Source organism: Schistocerca gregaria, chromosome 4 (assembly GCF_023897955.1).
Source record: "Schistocerca gregaria isolate iqSchGreg1 chromosome 4, iqSchGreg1.2, whole genome shotgun sequence".
Lineage (NCBI taxonomy): Eukaryota > Metazoa > Arthropoda > Insecta > Orthoptera > Acrididae > Schistocerca > Schistocerca gregaria.
The window spans coordinates 264,626,236-264,644,080 of record NC_064923.1 but is presented as its reverse complement, the minus strand read 5'-3'; the positions used below and the strand labels follow the sequence as shown (position 1 = coordinate 264,644,080).

The following is a 17,845-nucleotide window of genomic DNA, read 5'->3' as shown; positions in this document are numbered from 1 at the left end:
TCATTTTTTCCCCCGAGTTTAATTTTTTGACCAAGGTAGATAAATTCATCAATGGTTTCTAAGGACCGGTCTCAACGGTAAGTGGTTGGTTGTTTGGGCTCAGTATATTTATTTTACTGCTGTTCATATCCAAACCCGTCTTCATAGAAGCAAGTTTTAGTTGCTGGAGCATACTCCTCAGTTCTTTCAAATCATCTTTTTCGAGCACAACATAATCGCTGACGCGCAGATAGTTCAAATACGAGCCATTGGTTTCTATTCGTTTGTTATTCCAGTCCAGTAGTCTAAAGAAATCTTCCAATGCTAGGGTGGATAGTTTCGGAGAGATGGTGTCACTTGGCGAACTCTTTTACCGATTCGTGACAGGGTATCATTATTACTTGCTGGTAGGCACTGAACAATTTATCCTGGCATTTTTCAATGGGCCCTCATGATTGCCCAAATGTCCACAGAGTTGAAACCTTTGCGACAGTCAGTAATAATAATCTTGATGTTCTACTCGGTTGTTTTCTCAAGGATAAGGCGAAGTGTCTGGATGTGATCCATAATAGACGGTATGATCTACCTCTTTTATCTTGAATCCAAATGCACAAAATTTTATTACGCTAGGAATGGAAATGAGCGTTTGGCGTCATTGGCCGGGAGGCCCCTTGCAGGGCAGGTCCGCCCCCCTTGGTGCAGGTCTTATTACATTCGACGGCACATTGGGCGACCTGCGCGCCGGATGGGGATGAAATGATGATGAAGACAACACAACACCCAGTCCCTGAGCGGAGAAAATCTCCGACCCAGCCGGGAATCGATCCCGGGACCGCAATCCGTCACGCTGACCACTCTTTCATTTTTAAATATTTTTTTGTTCGGTATTGTTCGTTGCCTTTGGTCTGGGCGGACGTCACAAGACATCCGTTCAAGTTGATCGTCGATTCCTTTACTCGGTTTTTTATTACAGAATGCGAGTAGCCCTCTGACCGAATAGGCTGAGCTACCGTGCCGGCTAACCACTCAGCCATTGGGGTGGACACACTAGGAATAAAACAGTAGATATACATAGCAAACGTACAGGCACGTACAAAGCATCACGTGGCTCACTCTTTTAACGATGGGCGACAGGCTGGTAAGTAGTGCTTTGGATGCGGGAGCACTGTGACACGGGCGGTTTGAGTGGCCTGCTAAAAGCACGCCTTGTGCAGTCGGTCCCCCATTGTTTAAGAATGAAATTTATCGTCTCCAAGCTTGTCGCCTGATCTCTAATAATACAGCCTTATTTGCTGGTGTGTCGCGTTCACGCAGATTATTTTTGGTAGTAATTTTCTATTCGATCAAACTGTTGAGGTCATGTGTCCCGAGGCTTACACACTACTTAATCTAACTTATGCTAAGGCCAACACACACATCCATGCCCGAGGGAGGACTCGAAACTCCGACAGGGAAAGCCACGTGAAACCTGGCAAGGTGACTAAGACCGCGCGGCTACCCCACGCAGCCCTGTATAATTATCGCAATTAGTAAGTGCAAGTAATGGTTAACCGTATACTATTTTTAATTAAGTTAAGGCATTAGTTCTTATTGTCTTTTAAACTTATTTTCCCGAATGTCAGAAAAAAGGCAAGTACATATCGTGGAACCGCTGTGTTCTGCAGAACACAGATTAAGAATCGCTACTCTACGCTGTCGTGAAACCTGAACCCAATATGTTTCTGTGTATGGAACATTTAATGTCCTTAGTCCAGGCAAGTGCGATTGATATAAGAAGATGCTCCATGAATGCAACGTCGGTACTTAGGAGACCGTTCGTAAGCAAACTAGAATTTCTGAAAAGGTGACAGATTTCATGGAACAGAAGTGTACAAGGCTACTATGGAGCAGTGGAGGGCATTTTGAACATTTGCTCTCTGCCACTGCTACAAATGCTCAAGTTTAGTTCCTCACTCGTCATTGTTTTGCACGCATAATGCTAAATTTATAGCATTACTGATATGACACGTTTGTACATACGAGTGTTGTACCAAAAGTAAGGTCCCCATATTTTTTACAAATAGAAAACATTTCTTATTGTTATTAATTTATACATCACTGAAAAGTTTACACTTTTATCTATTTTTCAACATACTCTCCATTTTCTTCGACACAGTTTTGAAGACAGTGTTCCAGTTTTTCTATTCCTAAGTCGAAGAAGTCTCCCACCAACTTCTAATAGAACCCAGTACGTTGTCCTCGATGGTGAGTGTTCATCGGAGGTGAGGGTATCATTTGGAGTGCCCCAGGGCAGTTTGGTAGGTCCGCTGTTGTTTTCTACCTACATAAATGATCTTTTGGATAGGGTGGATAGCAATGTGCGGCTTTTTGCTGATGATGCTGTGGTGTACGAAAAGGTAACGACGTTAAGTGAGTGTAGGAGGATAAAATATGACTTGGACAGGATTTGTATTGGTGTAAAGAATGGCAGATAACTCTAAATATAGATAAATGTAAATTAATGCAGATGAATAGGAAAAAGAATCCCGTAATGTTTGAATACTCCATTAGTAGTGTAGCGCTTGACACAGTCACATCGATTAAATATTTGGGCGTAACAGTGCAGAGCGACATGAAGTGAGACAATCATGTAATTGCAGTTGTGGGGAAGGCGGATAGTCGTCTTCGGTTCATTGGTAGAATTTTGGGAAGATGTGGTTCATCTGTAAAAGAGACCACTTATAAAACACTAATACGACCTATTCTTGAGTACTGCTCGAGCATTTGGGATCCCTATTAGGTCGGATTGAGGGAGGGCATAGAAGCAATTCAAAGGCGGGCTGCTAGATTTGTTACTGGTAGGTTTGATCATCACGCGAGTGTTACGGAAATGCTCCAGGAACTCGGGTGGGAGTCTCTGGAGGAAAGGAGGCGTTCTTTTCGTGAATCGCTGCTGAGGAAATTTAGAGAACCGGCATTTGAGGCTGACTGCAGTATAGTTTTACTGCCGCCAACTTACATTTCGCGGAAAGACCACAAAGATAAGATAAGAGAGATTAGGGCTCGTACAAGGGCATATATGCAGTCATTTTTCCCTCGTTCTGTTTGAGAGCGGAACAGGGAGAAAAGATGCTAGTTGTAGTACGAGGTACCCTCCGCCACGCACCGTATGGTGGATTGCGAAGTATGTATGTAGATGCAGAACCCGCTGAGGAAGTGTGTGACTTCTGCTCGGACTTCATCGTCACTCTTTAAGCGTTCACCACCTAACTGTTTCTTTAGCTTGGGGAATAGGTGATAATAGCTGGCGGCTAGGTCAGGGCTACACATGGGATGGGGGATAACAGTCCACCCAAATTTCTTCAAAAGCTCTTGTGTTTGACGAGGGACGTGGGGTCGAGACTTGTCACGAAGAAGCAGTACTCCCTCTGTCAATTGTCCTCTCTGGTGATTCTGGATTGCTCACCGGAGTTGGGTCAGTTTCACAGTATCTGTCTGAGTTTATTGTCGTCTCACGTTGAATGAAATCGATGAGGAGTACCCCCTACCGACACGAAAACACAGCTGTCATAACCTTACTTGCCGCCTCCGTTTGTTTGAATTTCTTTGGTGGCACTGGACCCGAGTGATGCCACCGACAAGATTGGCATTTTGTTTCGGGGCTGTAATTAAACACCCACGTTTCATCTTCCGTGACGATAGAGTCTAACTTCTTCTTGTTGCCTCCCCCCTCACACTGTTGAAGAAACTTGCAAGCACACTCAAGACATTGCTCCTTGTGTCTGCCAGTCAGCATGCTGGGGACCCAGCGAGCACAAACCGTCTTCAAAGTTCTTTCAATTGTGCAGTGGGAAGCTTCAGGAATGCGTTCAACGAGTTCATGGACAGTGACCCCCCGATCTCTGAGCAGCTCACTGTTGATCTTCTGGACAATCGCATCTGAAACTGGCAGTCTTCCATTCCATTCTTCATCGTGAACTTCCATGTGACCATCAGCAAAAGCCCTGCACCATTGGCGGACGTGCTTAACGGACATACACTCTTCACCATAAACCTCGGTCACTTGCCGATGAATCTCCACGGGCAGTAACTTCCTTGCGTCGAGAAAAAGGATTACTGCTCGAACATCCCACGTGGCTGGATCGGCGATCAACACTTTTATCTCTGACGGCTGCCAAGCCAACACTGAGCGACGTAGCGAACAGCTGACAGGCGGGCTCGAGAGTGGGGGAACCACTGCGCTTGGAACTGTAGTCGGATTTAGCCTAGCACCTTCCTTCGAGGCTGCAGCTCATTGGGAACCTTACTTTTGGTACAACCCTCGTATGAACCAGATCTTTCCAGAGGATGTTCACATAACATTTCTTCCTTCTCGGGTGTGAGAAACTACCCTCAAAATCTACACTCCTGGAAATTGAAATAAGAACACCATGAATTCATTGTCCCAGGAAGGGGAAACTTTATTGACACATTCCTGGGGTCAGATACATCACATGATCACACTGACAGAACCACAGGCACATAGACACAGGCAACAGAGCATGCACAATGTCGGCACTAGTACAGTGTATATCCACCTTTCGCAGCAATGCAGGCTGCTATTCTCCCATGGAGACGATCGTAGAGATGCTGGATGTAGTCCTGTGGAACGGCTTGCCATGCCATTTACACCTGGTGCCTCAGTTGGACCAGCGTTCGTGCTGGACGTGCAGACCGCATGAGACGACGCTTCATTCAGTCCCAAACATGCTCAATGGGGGACAGATCCGGAGATCTTGCTGGCCAGGGTAGTTGACTTACACCTTCTAGAGCACGTTGGGTGGCACGGGATACATGCGGGCGTGCATTGTCCTGTTGGAACAGCAAGTTCCCTTACCGGTCTAGGAATGGTAGAACGATGGGTTCGATGACGGTTTGGATGTACCGTGCACTATTCAGTGTCCCCTCGACGATCACCAGAGGTGTACGGCCAGTGTAGGAGATCGCTCCCCACACCATGATGCCGGGTGTTGGCCCTATGTGCCTCGGTCGTATGCAGTCCTGATTGTGGCGCTCACCTGCACGGCGCCAAACACGCATACGACCAAGGCAGAAGCGACTCTCATCGCTGAAGACGACACGTCTCCATTCGTCCCTCCATTCACGCCTGTCGCGACACCACTGGAGGCGGGCTGCACGATGTTGGGGCGTGAGCGGAAGACGGCCTAACGGTGTGCGGGACCGTAGCCCAGCTTCATGGAGACGGTTGCGAATGGTCCTCGCCGATACCGCAGTGTCCCTAATTTGCTGGGAAGTGGCGGTGCGGTCCCCTACGGCACTGCGTAGGATGCTACGGTCTTGGCGTGCATCCGTGCGTCGCTGCGGTCCGGTCCCAGGTCGACGGGCACGTGCACCTTCCGCCGACCACTGGCGACAACATCAATGTACTGTGGAGACCTCACGCCCCACGTGTTGAGCAATTCGGCGGTATGTCCACCCGGGCTCCCGCATGCCCACTATACGCCCTCGCTCAAAGTCCGTCAATTGCACATACGGTTCACGTCCACGCTGTCCCGGCATGCTACCAGTGTTAAAGACTGCGATGGAGCTCCGTATGCCACGGCAAACTGGCTGACACTGACGGCGGCGGTGCACAAATGCTGCGCAGCTAGCGCCATTCGACGGCCAACACTGCGGTTCCTTGTGTGTCCGCTGTGCCGTGCGTGTGATCATTGCTTGTACAGCCCTCTCGCAGTGTCCGGAGCAAGTATGGTGGGTCTGACACACCGGTGTCAATGTGTTCTTTTTTCCATTTCCAGGAGTGTATATACGTTGGTGTCCAAAACTAAAGCAACAAACCGTTATTTCTCCGTCCCGTGTCTAATTCACGACATAATCGTACAAACTGTCAACAGATGTCTGTACGATCGTGTTCTTCACGGAAGATAGCACTCTGGTTATTGTCAGAGACATGCTGTCTGTTTACCTCTGGTGCGTCTTCACAGAAGGGAATGTCTAGAGTGGAGCCATCAACATGCTACCTGTACAGACGAAAAGTGGGTCAGTATTGTTTTCACAGACGACTCCCAATTTGGTTTGGACAGTGATTCCGACGGATTTGCATCTGGAGGGAACATGGAACATGATTCTGAGACCCAGACAAGGTGGAAACATACCAATATCGAGGAGGATCCCTAATGGTGTGGGCAGACATTATGTTGCCCACTGAGGTGAACTAACAAGGTTCAACTGCCGTCAGGCATCGTGACAAGATCTTGAGACATCATATGTGGTTGCTGCAAAGTGCTGTGGGCTCAGACTTCGTAATGATGGACGATAATGTTCGACCTCATAGAGAATGGGTGAATGAGGTTTTCTTGGAAACGGAAGATATTGCATGCATGACATGGCCTGTTCACTCTCCCAGTTTGAATTCCATGGAGGATGTCTGGAATGCACTAGGGAGACAGGTTGCATCACGTCAGCATGCACTGACCGTTCTCCAAGACTTGTGAGCAAAAAAAGGTTCAAATGGCTCTGATCACTATGGGACTTAACATATGAGGTCATCAGTCCCCTAGAACTTAGAACTATGTAAACCTAACTAACCTAAGGACATAATAATGGCGTGTGACGAGGGCCTCCCTTCGGGTACACCGCCCGCCTGGTGCAAGTCTTTCGATATGACGCCACTTCGGCGACTTGCGCGTCGATGGGGATGAAACGATGACGACACAACACCCAGTTCCTGAGCGGAGAAAATCTCCGACCCAGCCGGGAATCGAACCCGGGCCCTTAGGATTGACTGTCGCGCTGACCACTCAGCTACCGGGGGCGGGCTACCTCAGGACATCACACACATCCATGCCCGAGGCAGGATTCGAACCTGCGACCGTAGCAGTCGCGCAGTTCCCGACTGAAGCGCCTAGAAACGCTCGGCCACACCGGCCGGCATTTGTGAGCACTTCTGCAGGAAGAATGAGTGTCAGTTGCCTCAACATGAAACTGATGACATCATTCGCAGCATGCCCAGTAGTTGTCAGACCCGTATTGCTGCCAGAGGTGGTCACACGCCGTATTGAGCACATTAACCAGTTGTCGGAATGTGTGCAAATCCGTTATTTTTGTCTAACGTTATGTGTGTTGCAATTGTGTGTGCCCTGTAATTTTTACACTGTTTCTACTTTACTATCACCTGTTTATACTATTTTGTGGCAAGATAAACGCGACCTTGCAATGAATCTTCCTGGCAGATGAAAACTGCGTGCCGGACCGAGACTCGAACTCGGGACCTTTGCCTCTCGCGGGCAAGTGCTCTACCGACTGAGCTACCCGAGCACGACTCACGCCCCGTCGTCACAGCTGTACTTCTGCCAGTACCTCGTCTCCTACCTTCCAAACTTTACAGAAGCTCTCCTGCGAGGAACTGGCAGAAGTAAAGCTGTGAGGATGAGGCGTGAGTCGTGCTTGGGTGGCTCAGTCGGTAGAGCACTTGCCGCGAAAGGCAAAGGTGCCGAGTTCGAGTCTCGGTCCGGCACGCAGTTTTAATCTGCCAGGAAGTTTCATATCAGCGTACACTCCGCTGTAGACTGAAAATTTCATTCTAGCAACCTTGCAAAATTTCTGTTTGTTGCTTTAAGTTTAGACACCAGAGTCTATCAGAGACACTCTAACACACGAGCATAATACATTAATGGATCCTGGCTGACGTGAACTACAGTAGTTGTAAGAAACTCTATGAAAAACAGCTTTCTAGTAACTGCGTTGTACAGTTATTTTAACGATCCATTGTGACTTCAGCTAGCAGATTCGCAGCGCTGACTTTTTTAAGTGTCGATGTAGCTCGGCGTTCTCACTGCCAGCTCAGCTGCGTCCTAACAGAGCTCTAACGACCCACAAAAGAGTAAGCACCTGCATGGCGGCACCTGAAAAAGTGCCCACTTACACGCTGCGTTTCAAATAACAAACGATATGATTCCTATATACAGGGTGTTTCAAAAATGACCGGTATATTTGAAACGGCAATACAAACTAAACGAGCAGCGATAGAAACACACCGTTTGTTGCAATATGCTTGGGACAACAGTACGTTTTCAGGCGGACAAACTTTCGAAATTACAGTAGTTACAATTGTCTACAACAGATGGCGCTGCGGTCTGGGAAACTCTATAGTACGACATTTTCCACATATCCACCATGCGTAGCAATAATATAGCGTAGTCTCTGAATGAAATTACCCGAAGCCGGAATGGCTTCACATGCAGATGAGATGTACTGCTTCAGCTGTTCAATTGTTTCTGGATTCTGGCGGTACACCTGGTCTTTCAAGTGTCCCCACAGAAAGAAGTCACAGGGGTTCATGTCTGGCGAATAGGGAGGCCAATCCACGCCGCCTCCTGTATGTTTCGGATAGCCCAAAGCAATCACACGATCATCGAAATATTCATTCAGGAAATTAAAGACGTCGGCCGTGCGATGTGGCCGGGCACCATCTTGCATAAACCACGAGGTGTTCGCAGTGTCGTCTAAGGCAGTTTGTACCGCCACAAATTCACGAAGAATGTCCAGATAGCGTGATGCAGTAATCGTTTCGGATGTGAAAAATGGGCCAATGATTCCTTTGGAAGAAATGGCGGCCCAGACCAGTACTTTTTGAGGATGCAGGGATGATGGGACTGCAACATGGGGCTTTTCGGTTCCCCATATGCGCCAGTTCTGTTTATTGACGAAGCCGTCCAGGTAAAAATAAGCTTCGTCAGTAAACCAAATTCTGCCCACATGCATATCGCCGTCATCAGTCCTGTGCACTATATCGTTAGCAAAAGACTCTCGTGCAGCAATGGTAGCGGCGCTGAGGGGTTGTTGCGTTTGAATTTTGCATGGATAGAGGTGTAAACTCTGGCGCATGAGACGATACGTGGACGTTGGCGTCATTTGGACCGCAGCTGCAACACGGCGAACGGAAACCTGAGGCCGCTGTTGGATCACCTGCTGCACTAGCTGCGCGTTGCCCTCTGTGGTTGCCGTACGCGGTCGCCCTACCTTTCCAGCACGTTCATCCGTCACGTTCCCAGTCAGTTGAAATTTTTCTAACAGATCCTTTATTGTATCGCTTTTCGGTCCTTTGGTTACATTAAACCTCCGTTGAAAACTTCGTCTTGTTGCAACAACACTGTGTTCTAGGCGGTGGAATTCCAACACCAGAAAAGTCCTCTGTTCTAAGGAATAAACCATGTTGTCCACAGCACACTTGCACGTTGTGAACAGCACACGCTTACAGCAGAAAGACGACGTACAGAATGGCGCACCCACAGACTGCGTTGTCTTCTATATCTTTCACATCACTTGCAGCGCCATCTGTTTTTGAAAATTGTAACTACTGTAATTTCGAAAGTTTGTCCGCCTGAAAACGTACTGTTGTCCCAAGCATATTGCAACAAACGGTGTATTTCTATCGCTGCTCGTTTAGTTTTTATTGCTGTTTCAAATATATCGGTCATTTTTGAAACACCCTGTATAATAAACAGCTTGAATAGGCTATACGTGCCACTGCGAATCTTTCCGAAATCAGACGATCAGTATGTTGTGTTGTTTTTACAGAATGGAAGCACGCACGCAGGAGCTTTACATTCTAACTTTCGCGACGATCGCACAAACAACGACGTTTTATAGCACCACGAGTTGATTGCCTAAATATAATAATGCATATTTTTGCAACGAAAGAGATAGAGTAAATGATCTGAGCCACACTGAACGTCTTTCCAAGATTCTAATAACAACACTCCACGATTTATTTCTCTACTTCAAAAGCGTTATCCGTTACATTGCAGAAACACCTCTAGTTTCGATAGTTTGCCTTGTACGTTAGTCCGGTTCGTGCTTGTGAATTTTGCTCCTGCCTATTTGTAGACAGGAATATATACGCAGCAGTCTCAACGAACACAAATACTGTTTTGCAAGCCCTTTCTTGGAACAACATAAAGAGCGCGGCGAGAAACGAGTGAACAAATAAACTCTACTGGTCAAGTTACAATACCGCACTGCATATAAGTTTACTCGTTAAATTAGTGCATACATACATACATTAACCCTTGTTCCACAGATCATTAATACTAGATTTCGTAGCGATGTGCAACGTGTCATTTTAACATACGTTTTCTTTACACAATTTTTTTTGTTACTATTTCATATCGAAGAATTCATCTGTTGAGTATAAGGAGTTGTCTTTCAGAATTTCTTTTAATTTGCTTTTAAATGTTGGTTGGCTATCTGTCATACTTTTAATACTATTTGGCAAATGACCATAGATTTTTGTGGCAGCATAATTCACCCCTTTCTGTCCTACAGTGAGATTTAATCCAGAATAGTGAAGATCATTCTTTCTTTTAGTGTTGTAGTTATGCACTTCGCTGTTATTTTTGAACTGAGATGGGTTATTAATGACAAATTAATGAGATAGAACTCTGTTACACTATGGAATTTTCATTTGTTTTCGTGTGGTACCAGGATCTGTTTGTGCCTATATTTTCGTCTTAACAACAGCAAAGTAACTCATCACTTCTTTATGTCAACGTAATAATGAAATCGTTTCCTGTTTGCTAACGTAGCCACCATGTTCAAGCGTCACAGAATACGTAAATAATAGTTCTTCTCTTCAACAGAATGTTGGCTTTCGGCAGAGTGGTTTAGTTGCCTTCGCCCGTTATATGTTTAATGTTATGTTAGTATTTTGATGACTGGAAAATATTAGAACTATGTAAAGCTATGACGGAGAAGAGATTCACACCAAAAAAAACCTAATTTCAGTTAAAACTTCAGTCGAGATCGCAACAACATTGTTTTATTATGACCGATTTTGGTTTATGTTAAAGCCATCCTCAGACTTTTTGGGTCCCTTATGGCTGGTGCACGATCGTGGTATCACGTGAAAAACAGAAGAGCCGCCATCACCATCAATACGGAGCCCAAATAATCTGCGGATGGCTTTAACATAAGGCGAAACCGGCCATAATAAACAAATGTTATTGCGATCTTGCTATTGTTTAAGTATAGCACCAGATGGCTGCCCTTCCCAGACAATGTTGTATACATTTGTGAAAAAAAAAAGAATCTTATTCTGTCGCTGCAGACATCCTTTGGTGATACGATTAAAACGCTACAAGGTTTTCACTAACCTGAAGATTTCATAAGGTGTCCATATTTGGCAAAAACATAAGAAGAGTCTTATCATTCAAAGATGGAAAGTTAGGCTGTAATGTCATAAGGTCTTTAGAGACGGAGCCGCATAGTCCAAGGATGTGGAAGAAAATAGGTGGTGTCCTTTCAATGAAACAATCCCAGAATTTGCCTTAATCGTTTTACGAAAACAATGGAAAACTTCAGTCACGGTGGTTGCATGGACAATTGGACCCAGTTCTTCCAGAATGTGAGCCCTGTTTTCTGACCGCTGGATCACCTTGCTCGGTTATCTGTCAAGTAATCATCTAGAGCCGAGAATATACCTCTTTATCTGTGCAAGTAGCTTTGCATACTGGAGTGAAAATGAATTTTTAGTGAAATAGTTTTTATGCAGCTCTGGGAAAACAGCAACAGGTAATGAGTATAAATGTGTAAAAGCAATACTGAATTGTGGAGAACATCTAACAAGGTGAGGCGTTGAGATCACGGATTTACTTCAAACTTTGTACACCTTTACAAGGCCATTAAAATAACATAATGTAAAAGTAGTAAGGTGCACTACTCTGGCAATTCCGAGAAAATTGTAAGAGAAATTTTACACGTCTCTTATGTAAATGATGTATCAATGCAATGGTGCCGGCTGCAAGAAGTCATTGTGATGATGTGGTTGGCATTAGTGCTTAGCGAGATGGTCGAGGACGAGGCAAAGCTTCAAATGGCTCTGAGCACTATGGGACTTAACATCTGTGGTCATCAGTCCCCTAGAACTTAGAACTACTTAAACCTAACTAACCTAAGGGCATCATACACATCGATGCCCGAGGCAGGATTCGAACCTGCGACCGTAGCGGTCACGTGGTTCCAGACTGAAGCGCCTAGAATAGCACGGCCACACCGGCCGGCTGGCAAAGGTTCGAATCCAGCTGATACTAATGTTTCAGTCTACATTTTTCATCACTGGTCACATTAATTTATATGACATTTGAGAGGAACATAATGAAAATAAACCACGCCCATTTTCATGAAGTTGTATTGAATTTCATATGTTATTTGACTGTTTACTATTTGTACTTAGCCGGCCGATGTGGCCGAGCGGTTCTAGGCGCTTCCGTCTGGAACCGTGCGACCGCTACGGTCGCAGGTTAGAATCCTGCCTCGGGCATGGATGTGCGTGATGTCCTTAAGTTGGTTAGGTTTAAAAAAGTAGGTCTAAGTCTAGGGGACTGATGACCTCAGATGTTAAGTCCCATAGTGCTCAGAGCCATTTGTACTTAAATTTTTAAAGATGAGGAACGCGCTTGGAAAGTCCAAGTCAAGCCTCGATGAAAAATGATACGAATGATGTCATTGACAGTCAGTAGTATAGTATAGCAACTCACAGTGTGCCAGACCACAAGAGTAATGTAGAATTACTCGTCCGATGTGCTCTCAACATCACACGTTGCAGGATGTTATTTACCATACAGACATGGAAAATACAAATTGAAACTTCATACAAATACTTTGTGCAAATAAATGTGTTTTTTTCACCATATCACCTCTCAAATGTCTTCTAAATTAAATAAAATGACCAGTGATGAAAAAATATATTAATAATTAAGTTTGGGCGAGAGTCGAACCGTCACCTCACGAACGTTCGTCTTAACGAAGTTCGACCGCTAATCTCATGACCGCCACGCATCTACGCACAAATTCATAAGCCACATAATAGACGCGTGAAACTTCTCTTGCGATATTCTCGGAATTGTCAGAGTAGTGCACACTATGTTGTTTTAAGTGTCTAATAATGGTGTGCAAAGTTTGAAGTAAATCTGTGATCCCAACATCGTGGCCTCCTGTTGTAAGTTCCTCACGGATGCACCTGTACATGTAGGTAGCACAGGCGTATATCCCCAGACCTCCCAAGATCATTTTAGAACAAGATTTTGTATTGTTAACACAAACAAATTTATCAACTAGCTTTCGGAGAATTTAGTAGCGTGGGCACTAAGAGGTGATAATGGCCAGGAATTCTAGAATTCGCAAGCTATATTTAACACAGGATAGATCTCAGGGTCTTACCTGAGCCCAGTCCACGTGGATGGGCTTGTGGCCCAATCGCCTGCCTAGAAGATTCGAGCCAAGTAACGGCGCTCTTCACCGGCTTATGATGCTGGCCGTCAATAATAAATGGGAGCCATTTCTTGAGTCCACATGCAGAACCGCACCCGCCATCGTAGCCAAGGTCGCCAACGAAACCAGCGCTGCGGCGCTCTCCTCGGGCCACCATAGTAGAAAACTTTTACTGTCAGTATTTAGTCAGCAAGATTAGTTAAAGTTCCTGATAAACAGCCTTTGCGTCAGTTCCCCTGGATTAAGTTCCAAACCTGTCTACGGTTTCTCATGAAGTAAGAGCATGCGACACCGTCGATGGTGATCCATCTGTCGGAGTGGGATGTCAAGGTCGGCGACCCCCTTGGGGTGTACGAGATGAGTAGGCTTGTAACGGCACCGGGTTCTATTACCCTTTATCCATAACAACACAAACACATCACAAAATTATACACGCCCTCAGTCATCCGCACAACGCCGATACACACTTGATACTTCGTTACAACGACAAACCACCTCCAATAAGAACTTGCCTAGAACGGCAACTCCCTGAGTATGGGATTAGATGACTTGACACGCACAACCGGCAAACCAGAGGACTGTTTACAGGCAAAGAAAACGCCCTCCCATAAGAGCAGAGTAGTGGAAAGACTTGACTTCCACACGTAGGCAGGGACGACTGGAAAATACGACACTGCCTGTTTCGTGCGGTAGCGTTCTCGCTTCCCGCGCCCGGGTTCTATTCCCGGCGGGGTTAGGGATTTTCTCTGCCTCGTGATGACTGGGTGGTGTGTGATGTCCTTAGGTTAGTTAGGTTTAAGTAGTTCTAAGTTCTAGGGGGCTGATGACCATAGATGTTAAGTCCCATAGTGCTCAGAGCCATTTGAACATTGCCTCTTTACAAACTAGCTCTGGTTCTCTTCTTTCAAGAAAACGATTTAAAAGTCGGTATTACGCAGGTTTTTTAAGATGGTCGGAACTAGAACATTTTTATGACTGCTTAAAAGTCGCCATTCGTCTATTAAAAATACACCATACCCCCAAGTCTTCCCCCCGCCCCGTCTTGGGTGTCACTGTGTCGAGTTGTCACTTTCGCTGTTATTACTTCTTAAATCAATAGCATGACTTGCACATCCCAGATTTTCAAATGACGTATTTCTTTGAAGGGCAATTTCTTGGTGTTTAGGCTAAGACAATGTGCTAAGCACAATTGTAAACAAATCATTATTATTATTATTAACAATTTTTGGAGTCTCTAACATGTTAAGTGATGATGACTAGATTTATTTGGAGGGGCAGGATACAGTAACAGATTGTGACCCCGTCCCCAAAACTGAACCCTACATCTTCGCCTCGTAGGCAATGGCGAATTACAAGAACAAGGTGATAATGTAATTACCATAAGAACAATCAATCAAAGAATGACGATGGTCACGCTTGCTTTTCTGTCTACTGTTGTCATATCGCTCTACTACCTCAGGAGCTCGTTGCCACACACTGTATGCGAAAATGCCTTTGGTTTTATCTGCGGCTTTGAGATTCGCTTGATGCAGCACGATTTCCTATTTCAAAGAAATTGCGACTTGTTAATATGTAGCCGGCCGCGGTTCTAGGCGCGCAGTCCGGAACCGTGTGACTGCTACGGTCGCAGGTTCGAATCCTTCCTCGGGCATGGATGTGTGTGACGTCCTTAGGTTAGTTAGGTTTAAGTAGTTCTAAGTTCTAGGGGACTAATGACCACAGCAGTTGAGTCCCATAGTGCCCGGAGCCATTTGAACCATTTGTTAATATGTACCTCGCTGTGGACGACTTCATGTAACCAGTGCTTATGCACTAGAGTGAAGTTAAAATTGTGCACTGATTTTACTTTCATGAACAAGTAGGAAAGGGAAACCTATAAGCCTTAAACGTTTTTACATCCTTTGAGAAGCGTGGCAGCTAACGCGAAATGATATAGAATGATCAATGATGACGTTCGGATGCTAAAATATTTATCCAGCCACATATAAAGGCTGTGTACAGTAAGTAATAAGCTGAGCTGTGCTTTCCTTTCGCATGTGATCTACGAACGTAATGATGGCTCCCTCGCGGACGTTTTCATTACGAAGAGGGTACTCTAGTTTCATTGGAACCAACCGTCAAGGTCGATTATAGTTCTAGCTGAACACAGACGACGCCCTCGTCTAGAGGCGGAAGCACGCTTTTATCCTCCCACACGCCAGATCACTGTATGACTGCTCTAAGTCAAATTATAACTAGCGGTTTCAGGTGTTGTAAGCAGAAAATGTGATTTAATACTTGCACGAGATCTGACAGCAGTGGCTCAAATGGCTCTGAGCGCTATGCGACTTAACTTCTGAGGTCATCAGTCACCTAGAACTTAGAACTAATTAGACCTAACTAACGTAAGGACATCACACACATCCATGCCCGAGACAGGATTCGAACCTGCGACCGTAGCGGTTGCTCGGCTCCAGACTGTAGCGCCTAGAACCCTATCTGACAAAAGTTCTGACTGATGATTTAGCGAATGACAAAATACTTACAGAATGCTGACAGGTTAACATTTGCGCTCAAAGCAGGCTCCTTATAGAAGGTCTCTCAGTGAGAGCGTATTGCTGAGATGAATAAAACTGAAATGTTATTAAGTGTTGTACTCATTTTTAAGCTCACAGGCTGTTTGGAAGAATATTTGCGCATCGAAGTGTGCACTCACCATTATCAATACTCAGCCTACAAAATAAGTACCAAGGGAAACAATGACGTAAGGAAGATTAACACAATTTCAGTCTCAATTGTTAACCATTAATTTTTAAAGATGTTATTTCACATCGTCGTGCGTGTTTCCAGCATATTTTGCGTCCCGCCATAGCGTGAAACGTAGATTTACTACTCTAAAAACAGACTAGCGGACACTTGACACCTGCTACATATGTTGTTCTAATGAGAAAGAGCAACCACAAATGAACCTCCGAAGCTCACACTTAATTCGGACACGTCGGATGTACGTAACGCCAAGGATGCGAACACTCTCTTTCCAGTTGTCGCACACAAGCTGTAGTTTTGTCCCTCCCACACGGAAATTACTTTTCCCTGATAAACACACTCACCTCCCACTCCCGACCACCCTTCCTTTCGTCACGCGTCAGAAGTCGCAGTGCACAGGAAACCGTGTCTACTATTAACTGCCACTATATATTCGTAGCCATAAAAGAAACCGGAAGAACGCCAAACGGTACAGGTAAAATTCTAGGTAGTCCCTGCCACAAACTTGTAAAAATAGCTTGAAAGGGTTTTTCTTAAGGCAATGACGGTAGCATGTAAATAGGTAAAACTGGTAGGGAAATGAGAAGGCAATATCGAATGTTTAACAATGCAAAAAGGTGTAGTTCTTAAGTGTCGTTTTCGCACGTCTTGCGAGGTGATCTATGTGGATTTCGGCGTAGCAGGAGAAAGATGACGGCAGAGTGGAACTTGCGTCACTCAGGAAGGCGCAGCCGCACAGGTCAGCCAAAGGAACAAAGTTTGAAATGGCAATCGTTCGTGTAGCGCTCCGTGTGTCCGTTTGGTTCACTGATGTTAAAAGTTCACCTGGTGCCAATGTTCGTGGAGCCTGACTGAAGACAAATGCAGCGGTGCAACGCTGACCTCCGTCAGTTTGCAGCACAGCTGACAATGCCGACGGTTGAGGGTGGCGCGCGCGCGCGGCAGGTGAGTGCGTTCCAGCTGCGAGGACTCACCAGACAGGCGAACGTGTTGCTACGCCAGGGGTCCGCCGGCGACTGGCGCGCGCCTCGGCAGAGCCCTGCCGCCGCCGACTGTCTCTTGTTCGCCGCGTCAGCCACGTACGGTTCCAGCGGTTGCAGGGCTGTCCACCGGGCGCCACGGCTCGTGGCCCTTCGCGAAACGCGCCGCCATTTGCATACCCGGCAACTGCCCTCCGGAAGCGTTCTGTAGGAAGCAAGACCGGTAGGAAGTCAGCACCATCAGCCCCTGAAAGCGTTCGTAGGAAGCAGAGACTGTAGGAATTCAGCTGTGACAGCGACCGGCATCATCAGTTCCTCTTGAAGCAAAGAACATTTTAATACACTAAAGCAACAAAGAAAGTGGTATAGGCACGCGTATTCAAATACAAAGCTACGTAAAACTTTGAACATAGCTACTAAGGTTCAGTGACCGTGTCAGAATTATATTAGAAACAAATAAGCCCTCGGCCACAAATATTAAGTTGTAACCCTTGTTCACTCAGGTACGAGCAGTCCTTGGCGGCTCGCCATCTTAACTTATTTACAACTATTCATTACGTCGCCTTTCCGGCTTAGATTTTTTAAAATGTGGCTTGTAAGTACTGCATCTCTTTTCAGTCAGTACACACTTTAATTTATTAATGTATTATATACCTATTATGTTTTAGAACAGTTAGTTTAATTCTGAAGACGACGCTCATAGTACCGTCGAAACCTGGTCAGTTTTAACTTAATATTTGTGACCGAGGGCTTATTTGTTTCTAATATCACAAAGGTATGTAAACAAGCAGAATACGATGCTGCAGTCGGAAACACCTAAGTAAGACAAGTGTCAGCCGCAGTTGTTAGATCGGTTACTGCTGCAACAATGACAGGTTATCAAGATTTTAGTG

At 45.6% G+C, this 17,845-nt stretch overlaps 1 protein-coding gene across 7 annotated transcripts in view; it reads right to left on the bottom strand.

Annotated features, from left to right (window-relative positions):
- Positions 1-17,079, bottom strand: part of LOC126267997 (myosin heavy chain 95F) — a 380,222-nt gene extending 363,143 nt beyond the window's left edge. For 3 of the 7 annotated variants that reach the window (XM_049973367.1, XM_049973370.1, XM_049973372.1), the window contains exon 1: positions 16,947-17,033. The gene's annotated coding sequence lies outside the window, so the exon portion shown is untranslated. Of the gene's footprint in view, positions 1-16,797 lie in introns of all 7 variants that reach the window. The other 4 variants (XM_049973360.1, XM_049973366.1, XM_049973362.1 and 1 more) reach the window with 3 other exon arrangements.
- Positions 17,080-17,845: the final 766 nt, after the last annotated feature.